General features: G+C 44.7%; 1 protein-coding gene across 1 annotated transcript in view; it reads right to left on the minus strand.

Moving 5' to 3' along the window:
- psd3l (pleckstrin and Sec7 domain containing 3, like) overlaps positions 1–16,789 on the minus strand; it is a 300,802-nt gene that overhangs the window by 268,160 nt on the left and 15,853 nt on the right. Inside the window, exon 2 of the mRNA XM_078533932.1 lies at positions 10,856–10,967. The gene's annotated coding sequence lies outside the window, so the exon portion shown is untranslated. The remainder of the gene's footprint in view (positions 1–10,855; positions 10,968–16,789) is intronic.

Consider the following 16,789-nt stretch of genomic DNA (forward strand, 5'->3'; position numbering starts at 1 on the left):
GAGCAAATGCATTCTGTCTGGGACAATGTAGACATAGAGAAGATGTTCCTGCAAAACCATGGAACATAAAAAAGGCAGTCACAAATAAATTAAATAGGAAATTCAGGAGAAGATCATTTACCAAGTCAGTGGAGTTTACTACCACATGGAGTAGTTGAGGTAATTAGCATAGATACATTCAAGGCGAGGCTAGATAAGTATAGGAGGAAGAGAGGTATAGAAGGATATGCTGATTGGTTTTAGATGAGGTATGGTGGGAAGAGGCTCATGTTGAAGATAAGTACCAGAATAGAGCAGTTGGACCGAATGGCCTGTTTGTCTGTTGTAAATTCTATGTAAATATGCTGAGATCTGGCTTGTTTAACAGCTCACAGGGGGCAGCTACTTACCTGTCGCAATTAGTCAATTTGGAGAGGAGGGTAGAGAAGATTTACCAGAATTATAGCAGGGATAAGGGACTTCAGTTATGTGGAGTGATGATAGAAGCTAGAATTGTTCTCCTTAGAGAAGAGAAGGTTAAGGGGAGGTTAACAGAGGTGGTAAAAATTATGAAAGGTTTGATAGGGTATAAAGCAAGGAAACGGTTTCCACTGGTAGGATAGTCCGTAAAAAGAGAACATAAGGTAATTGGCAAAAGGACCAGAGTGGAGATGAGGAGACGTTTCTTTTGTCCAGTGAGTCATGATGATCTGGAATGTGCTGCCTAAAAGGATAGTGGAAGCAGATTCAATAGCTGCTTTCAAGAAAGAATTGGAACGACACTTGGAAAAGGAAACCACTGCAAGATCGTGGGGCAAGAGCAGGGGAAATGGGGCTATTTTTGATAGCTCTTTCAAAAGAGCCGGTATAGGTCCAATGGGTCGAATGACCTCCTCCCATGCTGTATGATTTGATGAATTGGAGTTCCCATCAGCAAAATGGTCAAAAATGCTTAAATGTTATATAAATAACAGAATAAATTTATATAAATAATAGAAAAAAATAAACTAATTTTTTTTTAAATTTTAAAAATCAAAATACTCTAGCTCCTATTTCTGGTGTTCTTGTTGTTGTGTTCTGAGATCCTGTTTGTGTCAGACTTTATCCATTGAAACAACAGTGGGGACCATGTCCTTTATATGGAGAGAATCCCATTGGCACATTCATTATAAACATGCTCATGGCTGGATTGGTGATTTGCTTTTTGCCGCCAAGACATAAAGAATGTCCCGACATGTGTTGGAAGGTCCTGTTAAATCACAGTTTCAATTCCATTTGCTAGATAATTATGCCCGTTTCTGAATTTTCCTCCAGTTGCAGAGGCAAGACCTCCCAGATGGGCAGTTCCTGCAAAGCCCAGGGTGGGGGGGTCAACCCAACCATGGCCAAATGCTAATTGTCCACCTGGCCTATATACCATCGGCAGTTTATGTTTTCTACCAACACGATTTTTAAAATTATTCATTCACAGGGATGTGAGCTTCGCTGGCTGGGCCAGCATTTGTTGCCCATCCCTAATTGCCCTCGAGAAGGTGGTGGTGAACTGCCTTCTTGGACCGCTGCAGTCCATGTGGTGTAGGTACACCCATGGTGCTGTTAGGAAGAGAGTTCCAAGATTTTGACCCAGCGATGGTGAAGGAACAGCGATATATTTCCAAGTCAGGATGCTGAGTGACTTGGAGGGGAACTTCCAGGTGGTGATGTTCCCATCTATCTGCTGCCCTTGTCCTTCCAGATGGTAGTGGTCGTGGGTTTGGAAGGTGCTGTCTAAGGAGCCTTGGTAAGTTCCTGCAGTGCATCTTGTAAATGCTGCCACTGTGCGTCAGTGGCCGAGGGAATGAATGTTTTGTGGATGTGGTGCCAATCAAGCGGGCTGCTTTGTCCTGGACAGTGTCAAGATTCTTCATTGTTGTGGGAGCTGCACTCATCCAGGCAAGTGGGGTGTATTCCATTAAACTCCTGACTTGTGCCTTGTAGATCGTGGACAGGCTTTGGGCAGTCAGGAGGTGGGTTACTCATTTCAGGCTTCCTAGCCTCTGATCTGCTCTTGTAGCCACCGTATTTATATGGCTGGTCCAGTTCAGTTTCTGGTCAATGGTAACCCCCCAGGATTTTGATAGTGGGGGATTCAGTGATGGTAATGCAATTGAACGTCAAGAGACGATGGTTAGATTTTCTCTTGCTGAAGGTGGTCATTGCCTGACACTTGTGTGGCGCGAATGTTACTTGCCACTTGTCAACGCAAGCCTGGATATTGTCGAGGTCTTGTTGCATTTGGACATGGACTGCTTCAGTATCTGAGGAGTCTTGAATGGTGCTGAATATTTTGCAATCAGCAGCGAACATCCCCACTTCTGACTTTATGTTGGAAGGAAGGTGAAGCCGCTGAAGATGGTTGGGCTGAGGACACTACCCTGAGGAACTCCTGCAGTGATGTCCTGGAGCTGAGATGACTGACCTCCAACAACTACAACCATCTTCCTTTGTGCTAGGTATGACTCCAACCAGCGGAGAGTTTGCCCCGATTCCCATTGACCCCAGTTTTGTTAGGACTCCTTAATGCCACGCTCAGTCAAATGTGGCCTTGATGTCAAGGACAGTCACTCTCACCTCACATCGGGAGCTCAGCTCTTTTGTCCATGTTTGAACCAAGGCTGCAGTGAAGTCAGGTACTGAGTGTGCGTCAGTGAGCTGGGTGTCAGTGAGCAGGTTACTGCTAAGCAAGTGCCACTTGATAGCACTGTGGATGACCCCTTCCAGCATTTTACTGACGATGGAGAGTAGACTGATGGGGTGGTAATTGGCCAGATTTGATTAGTCCTGCTTTTTGTGTACAGGACATACCTGGGCAATTTTCCACATAGCCGGGTAGATGCCAGTGTTGTAGCTGTACTGGAACAGTTTGGCTAGGGGCGCGGCAAATTCTGGAGCACAAGTCTTCAGTACTATTGCTGGAATATTGTCAGGACCCATAGCCTTTGCAGTATCCAGTGCCTGCAGCTGTTTCTTGATATCAAGTGAAGTGAATCAAATTGGCATCTGTGATGCTGGGGACCTCTGGAGGAGGCCGAGATGGATCATCCACTTGGCACTTCTGGCTGAAGATTGTAGCAAATGCTTCAGCCTTATCTACAAGAGAATGTGAAACAGTGGGGAGGGGGTGGGGGTTGGCGGCGGCCTCATTGCCTCTAAGAGACAAAGAAACGGGCTGTTTATACAGAACCAGTGCCGCCAGTGTTACTTTGGCATGCTATTATGACAAGGAGAGTGGGTTCTACTTGTCTACTGTATCAAACACAAAAAGTTCTTTCACATATTCTATCTTGTTAAAGCTGCGCTGCATACTGACCCAAACACAGACCATAATTCCGACAATGGCTCAGTGGGTGAATGCACAGCCCAATGTAAAAACTGAACTAATTAGGTTAAAATGCGCCCAGGTTTAACCCTTGACCTATGCTGGGTTTCAAAATGAGATGTGGACATCAGGTAAAAAAAGGGGTCCAACTACGACGCCCATATGGCCTGATAAGCTGTTGACACCCTCTGTCCCTGCTCAGGTCTAAAGAATAGCCACTTAGACGAGGTGTTAAAAAAGGCAAAACAGTGCCTGTTCAACTGTATACAGACAAGAGTCAGCGCCGTGGGTAGATGGGATGGGTTTTGATGGGAGACAGATACCTCCATTAAGTGAAGAACTTTTTCTCTGAATGTCTCTCTCCCTCACATCCTGTTAATTATTAAAAAAGCACAATGCAGTTTCTACTTGTCTGGCTTACAGTAGCAGTTTAAGTCGGGTGAAAAGCATTTTATCTAAAATTCCTTTGCCTTTGGATAAATTCCAAAAGCACAAACTGTCCATGACAATGTAAGCTACTTGCAGGTCTGTGCACTTCTCAGGGCCAGAACCAAAGTTCACGAGGACACTCAACCAATAAAACACTCTGTAACTTTGTGACAAGCTTAAATAGAGTCCTTTCGACCAGCCTCTCTGACAGCACTCATGCTAGAAATATATTTGGCATATTAAAAGTTTAGACACAAGCCAGGTAATCAGGCCACATCTGCCACCTATAGAAATTTCAGGGAAGGAGCACTTGTGCCTAGGTTTGAAGTGTTGATTTCTTTTCCCCCCTCCTAGTTTTCTTCCTTCCTCTGATGAAGACATTGATCACTATGGGATAGGTTTCCATGGAGCCAACATGGATAGTCCACCTCGTTCAAGTGGTCAACACTAATTCCTCAACCAATACTACCAAAATAGGTTATCCGGATCATTCCTGTGGGACCTTGTTGTCCACTAATTGGCTGCCTTGCTTGCCGATAATAACAGTAACCAGTCTTCAAGATGTACTTCATTGACTGTGAAGCACTTTGAGACACCTCAAACATATTAAAGATACTATTATGAATGCACGTTCCTCCTTTCTTCATTTTGAGAGTTCAAACGGGACAGTGGGTTCTCTACAAGCTACTCTATCCTGCCTTTTCCTGATGTCCAATGAAAGTCTCCCTGCCAGCAAATCACTCAATAATGTGATGCCAAAAACGGCGCACTCATTCTTGGCTGGATGAAAATAGCATGAATTGGCCCTCAATTCTTTTTCTTTAGAGGAGAATCAAAGGGCATTTTTAATTATATTATTGATTTATTTTCTACACGCTTTATTCATTAAGAGATTGATTGCAAATTTACATTCGAGCATTTACATACAACAGCTCGGAATTTACAGCATGGAAACAGGCCATTCAGCCCAGCAGATCCATGGCAGTGTTTATGGACTAGATTAAAGTCAGCCCCCTGGGGGTCTCACCCACAGGTCAGTGTACCAGCAGGGTCCCCTCGTCAGTTCCAACGGGGCAGAATCAACAGTATTAAGTGTCCTTCAGGCACTTAAGTGGCAACCATTGGGCCTTCCCCAGGATTCACTGCTCCATTGCTTGTCAGCGCCACTGGGAGTGGTGGCAGCTAATGGTAATGCACCCACCAGAAGCCCATGACCACTGAGGGAACCCAGGTTAAAGGTAAGCAAGGGAAGGATGGGGATCACTGAGAGGGGCCGTGGGAGAGGGTGGTGTGGGGTGCTGGGAGAGGGGAGGGCGAGGACCGAGGCAAGGGCTGGGATGTGGCTTTCAGCAGCTCTCCCCCTTCAGGATGCCGAGTCCCTCGATCAGGCGCTGAATGTCTGACAACAAGAGAACCCTCTCCCCTCCACCCAGGGAGGCTGTTTGCAAACACGGTCATTGGGAGGAGGTATGGGGAAGCCGAGCGGCTCCCATTGAATCCCTGAGCCAGCACTGAATTGCAGTGGGCTCGGGCATAATGGGTGTCAACTGGCTCATTACAGAGCCTAACTAACATCCCGTCGGGAATTCAGTGTCAGCCCCTTCTGTCCTCTGACTTAATCGAGGGAGGTATTGCCTTCACTGGGAGACTGACACGAAGCCTCTCCCATGATTAAGCGGGCTTGGTTGCCATGGTTCCCGCTGTGACCGGGGTTGCATTAAATCCAGCCCTAAGCACCACACAAGTCTCCCCCCCACCCCGATTCATCCAACCCACACCAGCATATCCTTCCCATTCCTTTCTCCCTCACATTTACCTAGCTTCCCCCTAAATAAATCTGTGGTGCATTTAACAAGTAACGGCCCACAAGAAGGATGGGCCTTTAATTCTTTTTGAAGAGAAAGATTTACAGTTTTTTTGCGGGGGGTTTTTTTTTTCTAACTTAACGAGAAGTGAGCAGGGAATCAGGGAGCTGGAATGGGGGTTGAACCGAGATTAGCCTGCGAGGTAGAATCACAGAACAGGAGCCACAGGAGGCCATATGTCCTGTCACATCCGCAACCCACCTGGATCCACGACCCTGCCTTCTCCCCGTAGCCCTGCAAATTCGTTCTCCGCAGGCAATTACCAAATTCTATTTTGAAGGCCAAAAGTGCAAAAATACTTTCCTAAGTTGGAATGTGGTACAGAATATGAATGCCCAGTTATACAATTCGTGTGGTAATTCCAGACAGAGAAAAAAACTTAAGATTGTGAGAATTCATTTTACTTTTGCTTTCCATCCAGAACTATAAGCCTCCAGCTAGTCTTGTGAGCAGGTTTATTCTTCACTCTTGGTTGTGTGACCAGAACTGCATTCTTTAGTGTTGCCTTTCCAACTTTGCTGCGAAAGAAATCTTCTCCAAACATGTTCTATTCTGAGCAAGTAACATGCAATTCGTTTTTTTCAGTCCTGGTGAGCAGCTTTTCAGAAGTAATCCTTTTTGCGCGAGTGTTATGGAAAAACGAACATGAAAAGCAACAACCACTGACTTGCGTTTCCATGGCAACTCAGAGTTTATTACTCAATCCTTCTGCAAAAAGGAGCACTTTCAACTTATTCAATTTTAAGAGCACAGCCCTTCTGTAGAATTAAATTTATTCTGGGCCCATGGCTTAACAAGCTGGCCCAAATAAATGTCACAAGGACCTCCAGGGGCTCCTTGGCTAAGCTTTGAAAGCCTTTCGTCGCTGCCTCCCACACACACACGACACTTCAGATAACATTTCACAATTTGCCCTAAAATTCTGGTCATCAGCAGAATGGGAGTGTTCATTCTCAAAGGGGAAAAAAAAGGCACACAATTATATAGCACCTTTAATGGCCTCAAGATGGCCCACAGGCCTTTACAGCCAATTAAGTAGTTTTCAAGTGCAGTCATTATTCTAATATAGGAAAAGCTTCTGCCAATTTAAATCTCCCAAAAAACAGCAACTTGGTAATGGCCAGGTAATCTGTTTTTGTTTAGTTATTCGATGGATAAATATTGTCCAGGACACTAGACAGACGTCCTCTGCTCTTCTTCAAATTAGTGCCATGGGTCATTTTCACCTATCTGAGGAGAGCAGGCTAGGCCTCGGTTTAACATCTCATCAGAAACACGGTGCCTCAGATTGCACAGAGCTCCCTCAGTAACGCACCAGAGCATCAGCTGAGATGTTGCCCTCAAGTTGGCCGGAGAGGGACTTGAACCGGCAGTAGAAGTGAGAGAGCTACCACCTGAGCCACATGCTAATGCCATAAACATGTGCGACAGCATGTATCTTACATGTCAAGACCTAAGAGATATCTGCTTAAAAAAAATAAATCCTCCTATTGATAGGTTCGACTATCTCACCATTTTTAATACTTCACTATACTAGTCTATACTAGGTTTTAAATTTGGAGACAATGATGGGAGCTACTGCTGAGCGCTCTGTCCTAATGCAAGAGCCTGCCTCCATCTGTTCATCCTTAGTGCCATGGGTTCACTAAGTGTGTTTCCCCGACTGTTCCAAGCAGGCAGTTTCAGCTTGAGCTGGACCCAAGCCATCAGTAATAAGAGGGAACAGCACAACCTGCACCTGTGGTCTCCTAGAGACCAGAAACTGTAGAATTAGCCAACGAACATCAGAAAATTCTCCACATCAGCTCAAAGTTCTGATCAGCTCTGAGGAATTGAAACGTAAACTGGGGTTCACTTTCCACAGATGTTGCCCGACACGCTGAGCCTTTCCAGCATTTGCTGTTATTATTTCAGGTTTTCAACGTCCGCAATATGTTTAAACATAATCCTGTCTGCTTTGACTTTTGTTAATTGTATTTTAACAAACCTGCTCAATTACCAAAATAAACCAAAATCACGGAGCTTTTAAAACAGTGCAATAGCTCATAGTTATGGGGAGGTGGTGGCTGTGTACTATTGTTGTCACTGGACTAGTAATCCAGATACCCAGGGTAATGCTCTGGGGACCGGGTTCGAATCCCACCACAGCAGATGGTGAAATTTGAATTCAATAAAAATTTGGAATTTAAAGTCTAATGGTGACCATGAAACCATTGGCGATTGTCTTAAAAACAACCTGGTTCACTAATGCCCTTTAGGGAAGGAAATCTGCCATCCTTACCTGGTCTGGCCTATATGTGACTCCAGACAAGCACTCAAATGCCCTAAAAATGGTCTAGGAAGCTGCTAGAAAGTCTCCGCATGGATGGCATCGGCTCAAGAAAGCAGCTCGCCACCACCTTCTCAAGGGCAATTAGGGATGGGCAATAAATGCTGGCCTAGCCAGCGATGCCCATGTACCATGAATGAATAAAAAAAATTCTTTCTGGGAGAAGGAGAGGGCATATAGGTCAAAAGTACATATTTGGGACAGTAACGTTCCACAAAAAATTCTAATCCAAGTTACAGAAACATTCCTAATCGAATCCCACATCCGGTAGGAGTCAGTGGATTATTTGTTGCCTCAGATGAAATATTGGAGTAACAGGGGTTGTGTGTCCAATTCTGGGCACCACATTCTAGGAAGGATGTGAAGGCATTGGAAAGGGTGCAGGAAAGATTGATGAGAATGGTTCCCGGGGATGATGGACTTCAGTTACATGGATAGATTGGCAAAGCTGGGAATGTTCTCCTCAGAGAACAGAAGATTGAGAGGAGACTTGATAGAGGTATTCCAAATCATGAGGGGTCTGGATAGAGCAGATAGGGATAAACTGTTCCCACCGGCAGAAAGGTCCAGATCTAGAGGACACCGATTTAAAGTGATCGCCCAAAAGAACCGGAGGTGTCACGGGGAACAACTTTATTGACTCAGCGGCTGGTCAGGATCTGGTATGCATTGCTTGAGAGTGTGGTGGAGGCAGATTCACTCATGGCTTTGGAAAGGAGAACTGTTTAATTATCTGAAGAGAAAAGATTTGCAGAGCTGAGGGGGGGAATGCTGGGCAAGTGGGGCTAGCTGAGTCTCCCTCACAGAGAGCTGGTACGAACATGACAGATCAGATGGCCCCCCCTCTGTGCTGTCACCACTCTAAGATACTACTCTATGAAATACTGCAACATCTCCCAACCAGGTTACATCTATCATCAGCATTATCAACTGAAAATTGGTATTTATTATTATTGATATTAAGATAATAACTAACTTGCAAGCTGCAGAAAGTAAAATATAATTCCATTCATGTTGTTGTGAAGCAAGTAACCAACAAACCTCAGTTACTTCTTTCTGAGATCACTCCATGAGTCATTTCCCACAGCCTTGTTAACCTCACTGGTTATTACTTCTTCACCGTTTTACTTTACGAAACCTAACAACTATCTCACGGAGACCACATTGGTATTTTACAGGCCAACACGTTCTGTACAAAACATGTGCTACTGGTTCAGAGTTCTGTCTCTGTTTAGACTGAATTACTGAGTGAACGCTTAAACTGAGATAAAAGGTGGCTCGATCACACTCTTCAAAAATGCAGCTCACAGGACAGCGTTTCTCAGTCAGCTGGGCAATTATCAGACTTCAACTGGCTGCACAACTTTCACTGAACAGCAACAGGCTCTACACCTGATTTGTGGGGAGTCTACATCAGTGATGCTTGGAACTCCGTCCCCTCAAAGTCATACACCATCCCAACTTGGACAAGTATTGCTGCTTAAGTTAAAATGCTTGAACTCTCTATCTAACGGCACAGGGTGAAGCATCTTAACCACACCGACTGCAGGAGTTCAAGAAGGTGGCCTCCAAACTTCTCGAGTGCGACTAAGGATGGGCAATAAGTGGCTGCCTTGTCACCAATACCCATACCCCAAAAAATAATAATAGTTTTTCTATAAGTGTGTTTTCAACCTAACAAGAACAACAAAGTTCAAGGGCTGCATACGATTTCCTCACAGAGTATCCAACAAAAAGCTCATCTCTACAGAATGACCAATTAAATATGTCACCATTGGCACTCAGCAAGAGATACGAGGGGATGAAAGGGGGAACTTTTTCTTACACAGCAAGTGGTAATCACCTGGGAACTCTCCGGGTAGCCAGCCTTCTGGATTTCCGGTTTCGTCCCGAATTTGGCCTGATGCCCTAGATCCAGGGCAGGGGCTCCCCTGGGACGCCATGTGTCCCAGAGTCCTCCCGTAGTGAGTGAGGTAAGAGCTCAAGAGCGTCTGCACTGTGCCAGCACAGCACAGCGTGCATGGGCAGCCACTCAGCCACAAGGACCAGCAGCACTGGCCGGCACTCTATTCTGAGAGTTGTCGGACTTCGGCAGATAGGTGGGTTGGGGTTGGAGGAGCCCGGTGGGGAGTGGTGGGGGGAGCTTGGGGATGGTGGGGTGGGGGGTGGGGCAGGGCAGGGGATGGGAACATCCGGGGCTGGTGGCAGCAGCAGCAGCATTGACATTCAGTCCCCACCTGAGTGGGGGCGCGTTTGATTCCTAAAGTTGGGTCCGGCAGAGGTAGCACTCTGACGCCTGGGTCCGGGGCGGGGAGCTGGGTTTGCCACAGGTCCAGGGATTCCAGAAGGCCTAAGGAGGGTGATCAGGTCAGATCTGAGGAGGAGAGGGTTCCAGGCAAGCGTGAGGGATAAGGAGGCTCTGTGCAGGCCCATGGTCGGAGAGGGGGGGGCAGGATCCATGCAGGCCTGATGGAGTGGGGCCCCATCAGGCTGAGGAGGCACAATTAGTTGCGGTGGGGGGAGTGGTCTGAGCGGCAGCCGCCCTGGCAGATTCGCCAATGACCTCCCCCATCACCAGCTCCTGTGGTCTCACCAACAGCCCCCCACCCCCCACTCTCTGGTCCCTCTAGCACCCTCCCCTCCACTGCTTTGTCGAAGTGTCCTTATTTTTTCCCCCCCCAGAGTTGGTCATCAGGTTCACTGCCTATGAGGATGATGGAAGTGGAGACAATTACTGATTTCAAAAGGAAACAGGATAGGCATTTGAGGGAAATAAACTGGTAGGGCTACGGGGAGAACATGGAGAAACGGGACTGACTGAATTAGAGCCAGCATGAACTCAGTGGGCCGAGCGGCCTCCCTCTGTGATGAAACAACTCCTTATTTGAATCTTACCCCTGTCCAAAGAGCTGTCTTCTGCAGGCGTGCCAAATAAGAACTGATATTTAGCCTTTGCAACACTCTGTGCGTGCGGGGACGTCCGATTGATCCAAACAAACGTCTCAGCCTGCGGGAGAGAGAAAGGAGCAACATAACTGTGTTGAAAACATCAATTAACAAAAGACTCTTTGCAAATCTCACTTGCCACTTTCACACAGGCCGACTAAAATTCTTCCAATTTTAATCAACTCCCTAAAGCCGCAGGCACAAAACATGCACTTCAAGTTTCTTTTTACTGCAACATCTTCGAATTCTTACTTCTGATTATTAAACAGGCACAGGCCACAATTCCCAAAGGATTGATGAATTGCTCAAACATGTTTTTCCATCAATTTTTCGGCTGAAGTCCGCCCCCACCCCCGCAAAACCCGAGCCTCCATCCCAATTGCTCCTCTGTAAACGTGGGAATTATCTTTCCTTTTCAAAGGGGGAAAATAGGAACATAGCAACATAGGGGAGAAAAGTATCAGACGAGGGCAGAAAATCCTAGCCTTTCATGGCAGCTTCAACCGAATATTGAAAGCTTTTGTGCCGCTCCTTTGGCAGTTTATTCAAGAGTCAATGCTAATTTTCTCTAATATAAAAATTTAATCTTCTGTTGCGTGCATATTTATTGCAAGATGTTTGAGAAATGTGCATTTTCACATCTGCTGTATGGTAGAAAAACAAACACGAGTTTTAATAGCGGGAAAGATGTCTTCAATCTCTCTCAACCAACCGACGACTGCGTGCACTGCAGGGGAGCTGAGGGAGAAGAGACCAGAAATATCCCAAATACAACACCTTGTCTGTTTTCTCTTGGGATGATAGTGAATGCTACAGTTGTCATCGAGGCTCCTAAGTTAGGGAAAGGAGGAGATTAGCCAAGCGAGGACAAGATCGCGCGTGGCACTGACCCACTTCTCCCACTTTCAAAGATCAATACTGTAAGGGCCTAAAGAATGTTCACTCAGAGGAAATGCCAGAGGGTGGTCTATATTTGTACCCCAATATAAGTTAGTGCTTTGAGGAAATGAGGAGAGAAAAATGGGCTTAACAACAGAAAAGGCCTCCAAGTACTCAAAGGGCCAATTCTAGGAAGTCCTCGTCAAGCTTCTGCTGCTTTAAAGCAATACCACATTCCGACAGAGCCACAACCACATCTGGATCTGATTTTATGTCACTCACATGTGGCGCACAGTTACTTTATACAATGATATTGTTTTTGTGAATGGTTAACTTATAGCATGAAGTGTAGCTATTCGCAATCTCGCAATGGTTGGGAGGCTGTTGTAGAAACCTTCACAATTTGAAAGTCAATGTATTTATATTGTTGTAAGGTTATTAGTGTTACAAATGGTGGCCTCCCTCTTGGAAGTTACCATGTGGTGAACAATATATTTCACTATTGCTATCAAGAAGCTTTTAAGTTAAGTCTCTGAATGTTTAATTTCCTCTTAACCCTGCAAACAGGGAAATAAGTTTTATTATTCCTTTATGAGAGAGATATAAATCTATGAGCCTTTGTGAAGTTGTGTGTGACAGATGGTTATAAATGTAAAGGCTGTGTTTCATCACTTAAGCACTGATTCCTGGAAAGAATGGCAAGCAGGTTAGAGGGAAAAATACCTAGCTCCAGATCTGGTTCAATCTAGCAAGGCATTCTGCCAACTTAAGGACCACAGGTTTAAGGTAATTGGTGTAAGAACCAGAGAGGTAAGGATAAAAGCAGATAATGATAAATTGTTTTATGCAGTAAGTTATGATGATCTGAAAAGCACTATCTGAAAGAGCGAAGGAAGCAGATTCAGTTGTAACCTTGAAAAGGAAATATAATAAATATTTGAAGGGCTATGGGGAAAGAGCAAGAGAGTGAGTCTAATTAGACAGCTCTTTCAAAGGGCGGGCACAGAAATGATGGGACAAATGGTCTTCTTCCAAAAAGCTTCCAAATTCAATCCTTAGTCTGCCCTGTATCAGTTGAACACAGCCAAGTGATAGGAGATATGCTAGAATTGCTTAGCGTCCCTGAGAAGGGAAGTCAGAAAGGGTTCCCACTCCGAGCTGATACTCAGTGATACCTGTTGGATAGCGCCTGCAGGACAGGATCAGTCTTGGCTAGGAAAGGATGCACACTGTGATTGCATAGTCAGCTCCCAGGCACGCAGTAGCCTAGTGGTTATGGTACAGAACTAGCAACTGAAAGGGTGCAAGTTCATGTCCCACCATGGCAAGTTATGAAATGAAATTAACCTCAACAAGTCTGCTAATTTGTGGTCTAGTGCTAGATAAACAGCAATGAGGACTGGTGGAAAAATCCAAATAATTTAGGGAAGGGAATCTGGCCTGCGTGACACCAGTGATTGATTTGATGCCTTCACAGAAACCAGAGATGACCAATAAATACTGTCCTATAGCTGTTATCACGTTCCAAGAACAAGCTAAAAATTAAACAAAGGCCACTCGGGCAAAATACCAGAAAGACATCAACACTTCCATGAAGAATAAAAAAGGGAAGGAAGAAAGCCTCATCACATCTCTCAGAAATGCCATGAATCACTTCACACACAATGAATGAGTCTAAGTGCAGTAACTATTCTTATGCAAGAAAACACCATAGGTTTTCCTGTACAAGGTTTCATTATCTTATGCCTCCCTCTCTCCTAAAGGCCCATCAGAGGTCGACTCTGAAAATGGAGCCTTAACTTGTGCATAGAGGTCAGTTGGGCATTGCTACAAGAGGGAAATACAAAAGCACCAACTCAATGTGCGCAATGTGTTAATGTTGGGATCCTGTTACAATGAAGAGCATGCTTTGGTTTGTGAATAAGAGCACATGTTAATAATTGGGAAAAGATTAGGGAATTATTCTTAAGTATATAAGAACTGGTTTACACTGGTGCAGGAGGGAAGGAAGGAGTCTATGCTCTATGGTTTGTGAATAAACCTGTGTTTAGGAAAGACTGGTTACAGAATTGTCCTTTCCTCAATGTATGAGTAATGACTTTAACATGGTAGCAGAAAATGAACATTGAGCACTGGTGATTGGAATTTGAATAAGTAGGTTTTTATTTCTCTGTCTTCTGAGAAAAAAATATGTTAGTCCTGGCAAGGTCTGGTTCCAAATGGCTGGGGTCCAGTGCAAATTCTCAAGCTTTGATTATGCATTGTTTTTTTTTTCAGTGTCTGAGCTATATCAGCAATGGAAAAATGAGGTGGAAATCAGGACATGGGTTACCTCATTATCCCGGAGGAAGCAAGGTATGGTTTTGGCTTTGTCATTACCAGGAAAAAGTAAGATTAGAAGTAAAGTATTTTTGGAGCAAGGTGTGGGTGACTTAGATACTAAAGAGGGATTAACTCTTCTATTACAATTTATGGAGAAGATTTACAAGAAAGATGATTTGTTGGAAGCCTGTGAAACGACGTCAACTTTTGATAAATTTAAGACGACAATCAGTCCATGGAAGGGTATATTATGGACTTTGATACGTTGTATAAGAGTAACAAAGTTTAACCTAGAAATCCTGGAATCTGTGCTTGCATTTAAGTTACTGGATTGTGCACAGATTTCACATGTAGAGAGACTTCTGGTATTGACAGGGGCTCAATTTCATGGAAAAGATTCTCTCTTAGACCAAATGGCTGCTGCCCTAAAGCAATTTTTGGGACAGCAGTCATTTCCAGCTACTTTCAAATCAAATACAGGCAGCTCTACAGTGATGCAAAGAATGGAGAACTCCATGGTTGCTGAATTTTGAGATCGCCTGAATACCGGGCGTGGGCATCAGTACTAAGATGGGGTTGCTGATAGGTGGTCTGAAGATGGTCGCACTTTTTTTTTGAGAATACTGCGGGTGAAAGCCCATTCAGCAATGGTTTATGTGAGAGGAACCGTGCAGTAACTGATGAATTGTTGCATAAGATACTGGCCGACCAACCAGCTTGTAAGTTGCAAATGAGTCTGGTATGGGCAGTACAGGCTAAAAATCCTTTGCAAATGGTTGGGGAGTACAGTCAGCACCAACTGGTATATGATAGGAATCCGAAATTGCCTTCAGTGCTATCTGATGATCCCCCCCCCATGCTCTTGAAGGAACTGCCATTAGCTCTATTTACTCTGCCCACTTGAATGCCTTACATGCAGACAGGAAAACTTTTATCAAGGCTAAAGTTTCGGAAAGAATACAGAGAGTGTTGTGACATTGCATAAGACCATCTGTTAGCTCTTTCCTCACAGCCCTGAAAATATTGCCGTTTGAAGTATTCGACCTTTTGAAAGCTGTTACTGAATTTACTTCCACCATCCTTTCACTCCAGATCATAACTCAGTGAATAATTTTATTCTCAACACCTCTCTGGTCTATTTACCAATTATCTTAAATCTGTGCCTCTGATTACTAACCGTCCTGTCAGCGGAAACGGTTTTTCCCTACCCATTGTTACGCATGCACGCACACACCGACATCCCAAGAATGAGAATAAAAGCTCTTTCTCCTTCACAGTCCCTCTCATGCTTTTAGGCTATAGGCTAGAGAATTACATAGTAAATGATCTAGTTTGAAACTTTCGTCAGGGTATCCATTAATGTTGAGTAACGACTTCAATATCTGGGTTGCCTCTAGAAAAGTCATTCCTAGAATTGGCAGTGTAAGAAATCAAGCCAGGCTAAAGGCCAATATATCTTCTTCTTAGTACTTGATCCTGTTTTGAGAGATCAGCTTTTTAAAAACCTGGTCTCCGGAGGCACATCTACATTGCTAAACCAAGGTCTCCTATCTGATGTTGGCAGAATATTTCACCCATGTGATACCACATGGATAAAGGACCGAGGCTTGTTAATACAACCAAGTGCAGCTAACATTGGGAGCCCGCACTCATCCTGAGTAAAAGCATCCAGTCAGTGGGTAGCCCCAGTTTGTATGAACCTTGTATATGAAGGAAAATTTAAGGCTACTATGAAGCAATTTGCAAAGGCCTAAGGAACTAATATTACTGTGGAATAACCTTGTGTGATTGCACATAGAATCATAGATTGGTACAGCACAGAAGGAGGCCATTCATCCCATAAATCCTGTGCTGGCTCTCTGAAGGAACTATCCAATTCGTCCCTTTCCCCTGCTCGTTCCTCATAGCCCTGCAAATTTTTCCATTTCAAATTTGGAGCCTTGATAAGCCACGCACATCAAGTAGTCACAAATCTGTTGCTGTTGGTAAGTGAGAAAGGAAGAAAAAAATGGGTCAGAAGCTCAACCTCAAGCTGGTCACATATTTCTCCCAGAGGCTGTGGAATTCCAAAAGGAAAAGGAACGTGAAAGAAGGAATCTTAGTCTCACAAATGAAAGGTTAGATATGTATTACTGCCCTTCCCCCTCCCCCCAACCACGCTTTCTTCCCACCTCTCCTAACGAGTGCTGAGGTACAATCGTACAGGCTCTTGTAGACAGAGTATACGAATATAACTGGGCTCGCAACAGCTTACAAGTATTCAGTTGCTTCAAACTCCAAATTGTGACTTCCCCTCTGGTCCGCTGCGTCTTCCCCGCCAGCAATAATCCACACAAGTCATTAGAGTTATTGGTGCCATCCATCTACAGGTGAGCTCAGCACTCAACCCACCTCCTTCAGGTACCATGCCCTAACGGGGCATTGGTGTCCATGGGATTGGTCCATGATTATGTCTAGAAAAGTACTGCAGTGGTTTGCTGTTGCCTTCTGCAGTAGGGCTGACCAGGAAACTCTCCCATTCTTTTACTGCCTGCCAGCAGGTATATTGGAAGGACCTACAGGCTAATAATCAACCTGTTTGGCCACATGATGGTCATGGAAGGTGCATGCATAAAGTCCTGAAGTTAGACTTGAACCCACAGCTTCTGGCCCAGAGGTAGGGAAGCTACCACTGCGCCACAA

The sequence above is a fragment of the Cetorhinus maximus genome, chromosome 1 (genome assembly GCF_964194155.1).
Source record: "Cetorhinus maximus chromosome 1, sCetMax3.hap1.1, whole genome shotgun sequence".
Lineage (NCBI taxonomy): Eukaryota > Metazoa > Chordata > Chondrichthyes > Lamniformes > Cetorhinidae > Cetorhinus > Cetorhinus maximus.